Here is a 12498-nt window from a genome sequence, read left to right as displayed (position 1 = left end):
GGCATGGCCGCCGCTACGACTATTTCCGTGTAGAGAGTGAGTGCACCTCGACGCCCTGCCCTAAATTTCTCGTTTTATACCCACTCTCTTGGGCGTCTAGGGAGGGATAAGGGGGTAATGAGGTGGTGACTGGGCCTGTTGTGGTGGCGGTCCCTGGTGGTGGAGAGTGTAGTGATAATCTACTTGTAATGGGAGATAGGAGGATGAATATGATTAATCATCTATTCCAATATAAAACCACGATGAATGAGGAATGAGTAATTACACCAATAACTTGAATAAAATCGTACCATCTCATGATTATCTGGGAACACTGGCATTAGTACTGATACCGTTGAAATCTATGACTTGTTGCAGTGTAGCAGGTACTAGGCTTAACGCGAAAAATAAGCATTTTCTTATAATACAATTTATTCCTTCCATCAATTTACATGTCTTCTAAAAAAAAGAAAAGCAGACGTCAGGCAGGCCAGTGGTCGCACCATCTACGCCAAGCCAGTGACTGATCACGTGATGGAAGTCGTTCGCGTTTATCAAGTCCACCGGTGATTGCCACCAAGAAGGAAAAACGAGACCCAGAGACCAAAAACCGACCGAAGAGACCGAAAGAAGAGGACATGCCAAGGATTCCGAGGCTTGTAACGACCTCGCGAGAAACAACCCAATACAAGGCGAAGAAAGGCATCAGTTCTCTCTTAAGGGTTGGTGAAGGGGGGGAACTACGTGGTTGCAAGAGGCTTAAAGCTTGGAAGGTGAAAGTATTACGAGAAACAGAAGGATGTTGGCGGCGTAGAGGTCCAGGAAGCAGGATGGCTTTCGCCGTCGTAGTTCCGGTGACTGGGAAGTTTATGGCTGGGAAGGAGAGGAACATAGCGTGGGGGGGAGGCAACGTAGAGTCTACATAGAGCTGATAACAGAGTCGCCTACACTACCTAGGACTGCCTACCTGGAGACCTTTTATGGGCTCGTCACGCGGTCCTCTGGCCACCCTCCGCCTACTCTGTGTTACACCAAGATCTCGTATGACCAGCTTTAGTGTGGGTCGTCTTGACACCCACTCATGCACACTCCGAGCATACATATCAGCTTGTCTTAGCTTACATATACTGTGGCTGGAAGTCTGCTATATTTTTGGAAATCTTCGTCGGTAGATGTTCCCCGCGGAGAATAAAATGTCTTCTTCGCAATCAATGTTGCAAACAGATAATAAAGCATAACACGACCTCCGCCTCCCCCACGCCCCGACCTTTTAACTCCCGTAAACAGATGTTGGGGAGAAGTCATGCATACCAACTCGCAGCGCCCACGCTCCCCCACGCCCACACCAACTCCCCCGTTGTTTCAGGTCTCCTCGAGTTTCACAGAAATTCTCCTTTGTGGGCAGACTTGGCCCGCCCACACGGCCTTGCGTCCTGTCATTCCGTTGATTCATCTCCCGCAAATTTGGTCTTTCGTGAACAAAACGTCATAAACGATGCGTGTGTCAGTCTACCCTCTTAGCTTTTATAACATCGGTGACACATCAACTCTCTGAAAGTGCACTTGGACCGAGTAACCTAAAGCATACGTCCAAAAGGCCGTCTACCGTCCCCCATCAACACAGGTCACACACACCTCACTACCACCAGAAAACTTCACATCCAGTAAACATCAACAGCAACTCTTACCACAAAAACATGCTTTCCACACACCTTAAACCACGCCATGTCTTCATAACTTTCCATTATAGAAAACGCCAACATACATCATGACTTAAGCAATATCCCGCCCCCACAATTAAACACGCCTACACGCCCAAACCGCACCCTCGTCACCAAGTCTTTCGCCCTTTATTGCGCAACAGATCAATCTATAAGCCAGGTGCAGAGTTAAGTTATCTGCATAAACCGCACGCCTTCGCCATACACCTACGCACCCACACGCGCCCACGCACCCATCCATCAAACACCTACACACAGACGCGTGGACATCAATGTATTATTACAACAAATACTGAACTGAATGTGATTTGTGCTATCCTGTCTCTCTAAACACCCTTGATTGACATCTGACATCCACAGAAGACAAAAGATATAAGCTGTGTTCTCGGGAAACACAAGTAGTATACAGATGTCTCCAGTCATCATCACGAAAACGATATGAACAAGTAGCATGAATGACCGTTACGCTGGAGTCGTAAGTGTAGTGCATTATGTCGTTGGTACAAAATGCATCTTGCCTCCCGCGAGAGACGCTGGTTTCAGCAACAAATGCCACGAGAGTTCACACTACAACTACTCCATACCCACACACAGCGCCCACACAGAACCTGCGACCTAAACTTGTATCAATCTACACCCACATGCAAGGACCCCGTCCTACTCGCCCCATTGTTAGAGCAACGCGTCGCGGCGGCTCCTCCACTCCTGCGCCGCGATACGAGAGCTCTTCATCACACCCACTGACCTCCCACATGCCCAGCTAGGGTAGCATGTGGGCCAGCTGTTTCTTTCTCGCATTACGGCCAAAACCAGACGTTTTTCAGCAGATATCACTGAAACCTCGAGTTTATGCTTTTTGTCGCTCGGCGATGACTGGAATGACTCGCAGACCACGGGAGTAACTACGATGAAGGTCGTCCAGGGTCACCCACACTGCTGGGGACCTGGACCCCCTCCTCCGACTAGTCGTCACGCACGGCCGAGTATTCGTCCTCTCCTGAAATGTCTTCCGGTCAAGAGGGAGGTCGTGATGCTGACCTTTCCCTGCTGCTCGTGCATGATCCTCAGGCTCCGGAAATCCAGTGATCTTGTCATGTCATGCACTTCCTCAATACATTGAGCTGTCATGTAATTGAATTTCTCTGAACGGAGAAAATTTCCTGGATGTTATTTGTGAAAAGGCCACTTATGTGGTATATACGAATTCCACGTTTGTACTTACTGCTACACATAGGAACATCATCCATTAAAACTGGAACGATGCATTATTAAACATCCATTTTCATAGAAAAGTATTTGCGTCTATCCCGCAGGATATCAGTTACACGATGGTGACTTTCTTTTTAAAAATGAGTGAATAAATGTACCTGATTAAAACCATGTCTAGACTTTATGAGAAATGCATGACTATCACCTTCGCAGAGAAGTCCCTCTTGCCCCCGACACCACCGCAGCATGCGATGAGAAGCAGCCCCGAGTGAACTTCACTTTATATGGTATTGGCTACCTAATCTCGGCCGCCTCAGCTCCGTCCCTCCCTTCCTCCGCCCTCCCAAACGTTCATCGAGGAGGGATACTGGGGAAATGTTTGGAACTACATTTCCTAAGTTTAACAGAGTTCGATGTTTGCTGCACTCTGGAACTTGTACTGTAAACGCCAAACAAAATTGTTTCTCGCGCTTCTATTTTTTATATAGCCAGTAAAGGCCAGGTAGATTACTAATACACTATCATCTTAATAAGTAAATCCCAGAATCCCGGGGGTTTTATGCTAAATACAAACAACATATTTGTGAATATCTCCCACACTAAAAGCACCACGACGAGCACAGACTACATCACGAAAGGATCCGTTTTTAGAAGACACTGAAAACTAGACCAAACTTGCCTTTAGCTATACGTCATTATCATTCTAGGCTCTCATAGAAACGGCAGATGAATTATAGGCAGGTGTATCAGGTATGCACAACAGCTCACAGGCGAAGGGAATAAACAAGGGGAGATCACACCTAGAGGCACCGCGTTCTGTTCTGCAATGAAATGGAATAACTTTTCACTCGTGTGTTATTTGTTCTTGATGGGTGAGGCATTAAGGGGAGAGAGAGGAAGGAAGTGGCAGTGTGTCAATGCCATGATATTGAAGCTTCTCAATGAGGAGGCTGGGCGAGGAAGCGGAGCACGGCACACCTGCACGTTATAATGGCACTCCTGCGGCACGGAATGGACTAGAGCACATCACTTCTTAAGCAACACTTACCTTTGGCGTATAGGAAGTGATCCTCGTGCAATCACAGATTTTCATGTATATATTAAGTTGATAATGACAGATCACGAGGCAGCACGAAAGCGCCGTGTGTGCCCGCCGACACTACCACTTTCACTGCGCCGTGCCCGGGCTCGCGGTCCTCGTGGGGGAGGGAAGGGGGGGTCAAGGTAGCGGGAGACCAGGTGAGACCAACACACGGACGCACGCACGCACACGCATACCGACACTCGTGCCCTCCCACTCATTCACTCTGCCATGAATTAGCGAATGGAGTGAATGTATCAGTGATTGTACGCACTTAACGCACACAGGGAGGCTTACATTCACGCCCTCCTCCAGCCGTCCACCTGGCTGCCCGTCCCTGCATGTGGGCGGGGTGGAATGCTTAGCGGTGTCACTGGTCATAGCAGGAGGACCTCAGCTGTGGGGCTAATGGGCAATTAATCAAATAATATTCCAGGTAAGAAAGTGCATTCAATGTTAGGGAAGTCGTCAAAGCGAAAAGTATACCATACCAAACCGGCAAGACAGTCTTCACCTTCTTACACTCTGTTTCAGCAGATACATGTTTCATTTCATCATGTGAGTTTACACGTGTGTATGTGTTTTTTTTTATATAAAATAATCACGGTGTAGATGAACTAAAAAAGAATGTGATGACAGGGACTTCCCAAAACACGAAACGTTCCAAGATCGAGACAACATTGCATTTTAATTTCTTGTCAGCTCCAACTGATTATCATTCGACCTTCGTGTTAATATAAGCAGTCCTTCGCGTAAAGGGAGGATGTCTGTTTATTCTTCTCTGCCTTATGAATAAATGCGTGAAATGATCGGAGGGGAAGCAAAGCCCTTTCCCAATATGACGCCCAGGTGAGAAGCTCGTCCATGCGCGGCCTTGCCTCGTGTTATTATTTCTTGTGAAGATCTAGACTTACTTTAGATTTTCATTCATATAATGCAGCGAACGTTTCACAATGCATATGAACTCGTTCATTTCGGGAAGTAATATGAAGTGACTATATCTACAGGATATGTAATTTGTATAAATAGGCGAAGACAAAGCTTCAAGTGGCTTACGTTGAGACTGAATGAATGGAGTCGATAGCGACTGCCTTGTGGGGTCTGTGTACTTGAACTGACACATAGCGGTGCTATATACGTACTTATGATGGACATAGTAGGGCGTCTGGTAAAGGTGACAGGAACAGTGCTTAGCGTATTTCTGTACACATGATGGAAGGGCAGAGCTTTCGAAGCGTCACTGGTATTTAAGGGGCTATGTGGTTACTTAAAATTTCATGTATTTTTTTGTACATGATGATATTTTGTAGTTTGTGTATATTACGCACGTAAAAGATAAATACATATGTTTGAGTTGCAGGTAGTGATGCGTAAATCTACTTTCTAACATTGTTTTTTATGAAATCTCTTTGCAGGTATGCCCCGCCTTTACTCATCTTGATTCAGATTTATCCCGAAATGTCTTTTTATTTATAAGCATTTACCTGCAGATATATAAGATACATAAATACCAATGTGAGCATGCATGAATGAATCTTTGATTTGGCAGAAGTTCGAATCAAAGTGAATTAGGGCGTTACAACACTTCTGCTTCTCCGTGATCCAATTAACCGCTCATCAAGGTATTTATAGATCACTAGGGCCAATTAAACCAGAGAAAATATGTACGTACAGAGTTCTCTCTCCCTTTTTTTCTTTTTGTACAGACTTAAGATCCCCAGCTTGCGAAAGAGCATCATCTAGCGTGCCTCTGGACCGCCTCCTGGATGTCGTCACCCCCTCTCACCTCTCGCCTCCCGTGATCGTTATGAATCCGGCACCCAAATACAGAAGTTGTGATGGAGCATGTGTATCCATCCCAGTCGGGAAAGTAGGGTAGGAGAGGAGGAGGAGGAGATGTAGGAGATGGAGGTGGAGGAGGAGGAGAAGGAGGAGGAGGAGAGGAGGAGAAGGAGGAGAAGGAGGAGGAGGAGGAGGAGGAGGAGGAGGAGGAGGAGGAGGAGGAGAAGGAAGAAGAAGAAGAAGAAGAAGAAGAAGAAGAAGAAGAAGAAGAAGAAGAAGAAGAAGAAGAAGAAGAGGAGGGGTGAAGAAAAGGAAGGAACGGAGTTCGAAGGAGAAGGAGAGAAAGGAAGGTGGAGAAAGAGAGAGGGGTGACGGAGGAGAAGGAGGAGGTCGTGGGGGTTGTTGTGAAGTCGCCCTCTTTCCTCAGAAGAGTTAGTGATCGGTGATGACTGGCGCTTCACCACAACGTAATATGAAGCTGATACTGAAGGTGACATCATCTCCAGTATGACCGTGGTTAGATCGCATAAGTCACTGTCTCTGCATATGTGGGGAATGGACGTAAGACTATGAGGAGAAGCAGGTTCCTCCCTGATCCTTAACAGTCATTGCCTTCTGCTAATCGCCCTCAGCCAACGCCCTTCACGCTGCAGTCTTAATATCAGACCAGCGTGATAGAGCGTGAGTGAAAGAAGGTCGAGATCTCTCACACTGATCACCTTATGCGGACCCGCTTATTAGTGTCTCATGGTAACGTAAGCCTCACAAACTCCACGAAAAGCGTGACTGTTCCACTCCGGCACTGACAGTGATTTAGCGTGATTAATTCTAACGAAGAGGGAGAAGCTTAGCAGATCGGAGAGGACAATGGCCGTGGCATTACGACGATACCATCAATGGAGAAAAACCTTAGGAATGTTGGCACGGTTGGCAGGAGGCTGAACTAAGCTGGTAGGAAGAAAGAAGAAGCAGAAGAGAGGAAAATAAAGAAAATCACTCGGGCATTGAGAAAACAAAGGAGGCGTGTATAACTGCGGATATCAGTGTACCCGCAGCTTTGATAGTCAAATTACTCGAAAGACGCGGTGACTGATGCGATAATAACGCGAGGAATGGAGATATTGGCACTTTTGCTTGATATTCGATTAGGCAAATTTTCTTTCTCCCCTCTACAACTTTTCAAATTTCCTGTACGTTTGAATATCAGAAAGATATATCAAGAGGTATTTCATGCTCCAGTGAGATCAATGTTTTTTCAGATAAAAAATGTTTTATAGGTTAATAATATGAATATTAATTTTTGAAGTCTCGCAATTTTTTAAACAATACCATACATGCCGATTTTTTTTCGCGGAACCCGTCGTAAAATCGACCTTCGTAGAGACATACAGTCGGAGAGAATGCCGTAAATTTCCCCGGAAATGTTTTCCCAGGGTTTATAGTCTAAACTCAACTCTTTCGGACGTCGTGTTCTGCTTTCCGACTTGAGAATAAATCAGGTTTGTAGCGACAGTTGTATACAGTATACCAAATGGTCGGCTATGCCATCGAATTTTCGTCTTTCCTGTGATACAAGAGACAAAAATACAAACCTAAACTCATGAGTCATCACGGCCCGTAGAAAAAATCTCTTTAGCTTTTTCATTTAGTCCGCAAACAAATATATTCCCCTTTATTGCTTCTTGATGGGACAGGGACAGTTCGGTAGACACTGAATTCGGACCACAAAAAACAAAACGAAAAAGGTTTGGTAAACATGCCACTCTGAGAGAATACCAAATGTTTGTCACGTTTCCTGATCCTCGAGTTATGGTGACAGTAGTGGAGAAGGAACGTTAATGAATTTCAGGGAGTTAGGTATAAGTGAAAAAGCATGGTGGATGTGTGATGGAAAGTGGGATAAAGTAATAGTAGGGCGTATCATTTAAGGTGGAGAATCATGAACAAGTGTTGTCGATTAGGGTGAAGGAATGTGCCGTTTTCTCCATAGGCTTAATACTACTTAACAACAAGAAGAAAAAAACTGGCATGCGAAGATGACATTTTTCGGCGTGTATGTCTGGACCCCGCCATTGGCAAAGCCGTAACAGATTCTGAGAAAAGTAAATACTGAATTCTTGACAATGATCCCTTCCCCATAGGGCAAGGGTTTGAATGGTACTCCATTAGCATAAAGGAGAAAAAGCGCGCGGGGTTTGGGAATGTGTGCATCACCTGTTCACTCTTCTCGCCTGCCCTGCGGACCGAAATGATGCGCAGACGAAATAACGATGCCGTAGCCCAGGGCAAGGCAGTCTCAGACACAAGATGACTCGGAATTTTTTCACAAAAACAACAGCTGATACATTGGAACGCTGACATAAGTAAATTCATTTTAGATTTCAGGGAATAGCAAATAATGATACTGTTGCTGCAATGAGATTTATTCAAGAAAATTATGGATAATGTTTACCAACAAACAGTTTCGCCGTGACTCAGCCTTCACAACTATTTTGTAAAATCGTAGTCTTTGCAGAAAGAACAGTTATTGGCTCGTTTTGTGAATCTACTGTTGCCAAAAAGGACCTTTCCTGTAAGCCACAGAACTCGTTTCAGCTGCACCGAATAAAAAGCGCCGTAGCGTCTCGCGCCGGCGACCACCGTTGGCTGGCCGCAAAGGGGCGAGGTGTAGCTCCCCATTGTTGGTGGAAGATGCCTTTTTAACGTACGCGATTCTAGGCTAGCAGTGCCCGTGACTAAGCTCCCTTGTTCGAGAAGAAACAAAAGATAATCGGAATCTCTTGACACAATGTCCTATCGATACACTACCCTAACAAAACTTCAGTGATGGAACCGAAATATACAGCTTTTTCGTCTTACATCCTAACACTATTCTTTGTGTAAAAAATAAATAAATAAATAAATAAACAAGTATCTTCTAAAATGTTACACAAACAGCAAAAAGATTGCAATCTTCCATTCCACATTCGTTCGACATATTGGGCGAAATTCTCTGAAAGTGGGACCCCTTCACGACCACCCAATAAAAATACCAGACACGTGAGGGGTTGTTCGCCGCCCTCAACGCCCATCTCAGCTGTTTTGGGAGATTCCGCGCAACGTAAACGCCAGCGGGTTAGCAACCTTACGCACTGTTTTAAAGAGTAGGTCTGTAACTATCAGTTCTTTGTGAAAGAATATAGATGCAGTTACTAGATGCAGTTATTTGGGTTGTATTACGTGGATAAAAAAAAACATATATGCTTAGAGAGAGAGAGGGAGAGAGAGAGAGAGAGAGAGAGAGAGAGAGAGAGAGAGAGAGAGAGAGAGAGAGAGAGAGAGAGAGAGAGAGAGAGAGAGAGAGAGAGAGAGAGAGAGAGAGAGAGAGAGAGAGAGAGAGAGAGAGAGAGAGAGAGAGAGAGAGAGAGAGAGAGAGAGAGAGAGAGGAGAGAGAGAGAGAGAGAGAGAGAGAGAGAGAGAGACGGCGAAACATATAAATATAGACCCAGATAGACAGAGAGGCAGAACGAGATGGAAATGACTGACAGATAATGAGAAAGTAATTTATATTAACAAACTAACATATAGAAAAGAGAAAGAGAGAGAGAAAGAGAAAGATAAAGAGAGACAGACAGACAGAAAGACAGACAGTCAGATAGTCAGGCAGTCAGACAGTTAGACAGTTAGACAGACAGACAGAAAGACAGAAAGAGAGAATGAGAGAGAGAGAGAAAGAGAGAGAGAGAGAGAGAGGGAGACAGAGAGAGAGAGAGAGAGAGAGAGAGAGAGAGAAAGAGAGAGTGAGAGAGAAAGAGAGACAAAGACAGAGAGAAAAAAAGAGAGAGAGACAAAGACAGAGAGAGAAAAAGAAAGAGAGAGAGAGAGACTTGGCAATGCAGAATTTCATTAGACGATCTTGTCACACACTGGTTGGCCTTCATCAAAAACTGTGACAAATTACTTCAAGGTTTCCAGCAGGCCGCATTCCGTCATGTGACCATTCAGCATTCTTGGGACTATCTCATCTCGTCTACCTGTATGGAACTTTCCCGTCTTATACATCTATGAGGGGCGATCGTGCTACGCATACCTACGAGGAAACGTGTGTGTGTGTGTGTGTGTGTGTGTGTGTGTGTGTGTGTGTGCGCGCGCGTGCGTGTGTGTGTGTGTGTGTGTGTGTGTGTGTGTGTTGTGTGTGTGTGTGTGTGTGTGTGTGTGTGTGTGTGTGTGTGTGTGTGTGTGTGTGTGTGTGTGTGTGTGTGTGGTGTGTGTGTGTGTGTTTGTGTGTTTGGTGTGTGCAAAATCGTGAGACTGTGTTCCCTTCGTATATCATTATGATACATGTTGATGCTTAGTGTCATATAACCTTTTTATCCTTTAGCGTTTTCCTTATGACTTTTTTTCCCTTTTTTGTGTGTGAGTGTATAGTAATGTTCCTGTAATTCCGAAGGCTGTCACTCAAATCTTACACTAAGGAAAACGTCTACATCCCCAAAACACTGTTCAGTTGGTGTTCTTTTATACTGGAGGCTCTAGATTTTCGTGACCTTATTTCAAATTTCTTGGTGTTGAGTACTCGATTTCACCCCGTTTTTCTTCTTCTTCTTTCTCTTGTCGAATTAAGTCTAAGTTGGCAAATCACCAGCTTGGATGCTTCTTTGTCTAGATGCCGGGGTTCATCTTCAAAGAATAAATCGCCAGAACTCTTTTTCGTTTGTTAAAACACTGGAGCGTGTAAGCGTCGTTTGAGACTTAACCCTTTAGAGTTCCGTAATCTCCAGTATAGCGTGTTATCTTAATCGATCTGCACCAGGACATAGAAAGGGGAATCTACACAGGAGTACAGGAAAGTCAGGAAAATCGCTGATGAAAAGGACATGCCAAAGTTTGATTTCAAACTTTTGCGAAGATGTCAATAGAGAATCTGGAAGGCTGCATGTGACGATTTTTTTCTTCCTCAGCAGGCGTTTAATTACTTGATCGGATTATGGTCAATCAAAGAAAAAAAAAAAAGAAAATGCATGAGAGTTGAGTCACATGCAGGAAGGAAACTCGTTCTGTGATGATATTACGAGTTATAGAGGTCTGGGGCTCAATAGTAAGAAGCTTTATTCCCCTATAAACCATTTACGTTTTTTTTTTCATGCCACTTTAATATCCACGCTACTGTTTATCAGCTTCAGCCCCATCATACACAAACAAGTATTTTAAAGTACACAGACACACAGATGAGCTTCCGTTTACACACACACTAACACACACATTGTTGGTTGGTGAGTATTCATGGTATTTTTAGGTCAAACCCAGACCGACCGTGGGATGACATGGGTAGGGGATACAGGTGTAAATGGGAACATCAGTCGACGGACTAGAGCTTACAGTGTACATTTTTAGCTCTTATGTTTCTCCTTTTCTTATCACCCATTACTTCTTGCACTATCCTCAAATGCTTTTGCTATTTATGAACTACATTCTCTGTATGTGTGTCTTACCTGTCATCGCATTTAACATTTGTAAGCAGCTGCAAAACCGATGAGTCCAATTACAGAAATGCTTACTTCAAGTTCCTGTGACTTCAGCGACCTTCAGGTAAAGTAAGTAGATTTCCTGCCTCACACTCACCAAGAACAAGTTAAGATCACACGAACGTATCTGATTTCTTACCAGAAAATCAGCGAGTGTAGTAAGGCGGTCCAAAGTAAGTGTTGAAGGCGTCGGTGCGTCGCCCAACACGACCCGTCCCCGACACTGACACACGTGCAACTATCAGTGTCGGCCCTGCGGGCACCCACGCCGCCACCGCCGCCGTGCCCGCGCCCTTGCCCCTCCCCCGCCATGCCCGTGCCCTTGCCCCTCCCCTCCTCAGCTCTCCCTCCGCTCTCGCTGTCAAGCCCGGCTCGCCATGACCCGCCAACGTTTACAAACGCCTAAAACCCTGTCAGCTTTTTTTTTTTTTTTGTTTCTTTGTTTGTCATTTTTATTTCCCGCATGCCTCCTTCCTTTCGACTTACCACGAAGCTGTCTTTTTCGCTATTTGAACTTCAAGCCTTTTTTCACGGCCGCTGCGCTAGTAACTCTTAACTTCTCGGAGCTATTCTTGACCAGCAGAACGCGTGCCCTTAGCGTCACCAACAAATTTATCGATGTTTGTTCGACGAGAAATGTTTACTGTAGCTTTAGGCATCACAAGGTGTTTTTATAACCCGGAGTTTCCCCTGATGGCCCGGCACCTGTTCTTCACACCACCGTCGTTCGCTCCCCCTTGAGGAACACACCCCAGACACCAACCTCTTCACCCTTATGACTCATCCGGAGCTACACTGCCGCACAATATAGATAATAGTTTGGCTCCTGAGACAACTTAGGGTGAGATGACTAAACCCCGTGTGTAAGCGAGAGAGGGAAGTGACCTCTGCCTCACAGACTCTTTGAAAACACAAGTAGTGTGGACAAAACGCGAATAATCAAACACTGGTAATGATATTAATCATTTATCATCATCATCCTCATTTCTATTATGTCATCGCAGACGTAGTATCAATCGCAAATACCTTTCGTTATATTAATGTAACCTTTTGGCGATGCCGAGTCACCGCTTCCCAGAAAGGATTCGCGACCGACTTCGCTGCTCCCACCCGCGCCCGAGGTAACGCCCCCGCCCCCGCCCCCGCTGCTGCCGGCCCTCCCTCGCCCAGTGATGCAAACGTTTTTGAAGAAGGCGTTGCGGCGACGTTCGCGGAAAACGGT

At 45.3% G+C, this 12498-nt stretch overlaps 1 protein-coding gene across 15 annotated transcripts in view; it reads right to left on the bottom strand.

Annotated features, from left to right (window-relative positions):
- The window catches only part of LOC119574267 (collagen alpha-1(I) chain-like), a 60381-nt gene extending 48827 nt beyond the window's left edge, over nucleotides 1-11554 (bottom strand). For 12 of the 15 annotated variants that reach the window (XM_037921427.1, XM_037921442.1, XM_037921444.1 and 9 more), the window contains exon 1: nucleotides 11416-11554. The gene's annotated coding sequence lies outside the window, so the exon portion shown is untranslated. Of the gene's footprint in view, nucleotides 1-3957; nucleotides 4096-11415 lie in introns of those variants that run through there. The other 3 variants (XM_037921428.1, XM_037921439.1, XM_037921451.1) reach the window with 3 other exon arrangements.
- Between the last annotated feature and the right edge of the window lie 944 nt (nucleotides 11555-12498).

Source organism: Penaeus monodon, chromosome 6 (genome assembly GCF_015228065.2).
Source record: "Penaeus monodon isolate SGIC_2016 chromosome 6, NSTDA_Pmon_1, whole genome shotgun sequence".
NCBI lineage: Eukaryota > Metazoa > Arthropoda > Malacostraca > Decapoda > Penaeidae > Penaeus > Penaeus monodon.
This window is presented reverse-complemented; position numbering and strand designations above follow the sequence as displayed.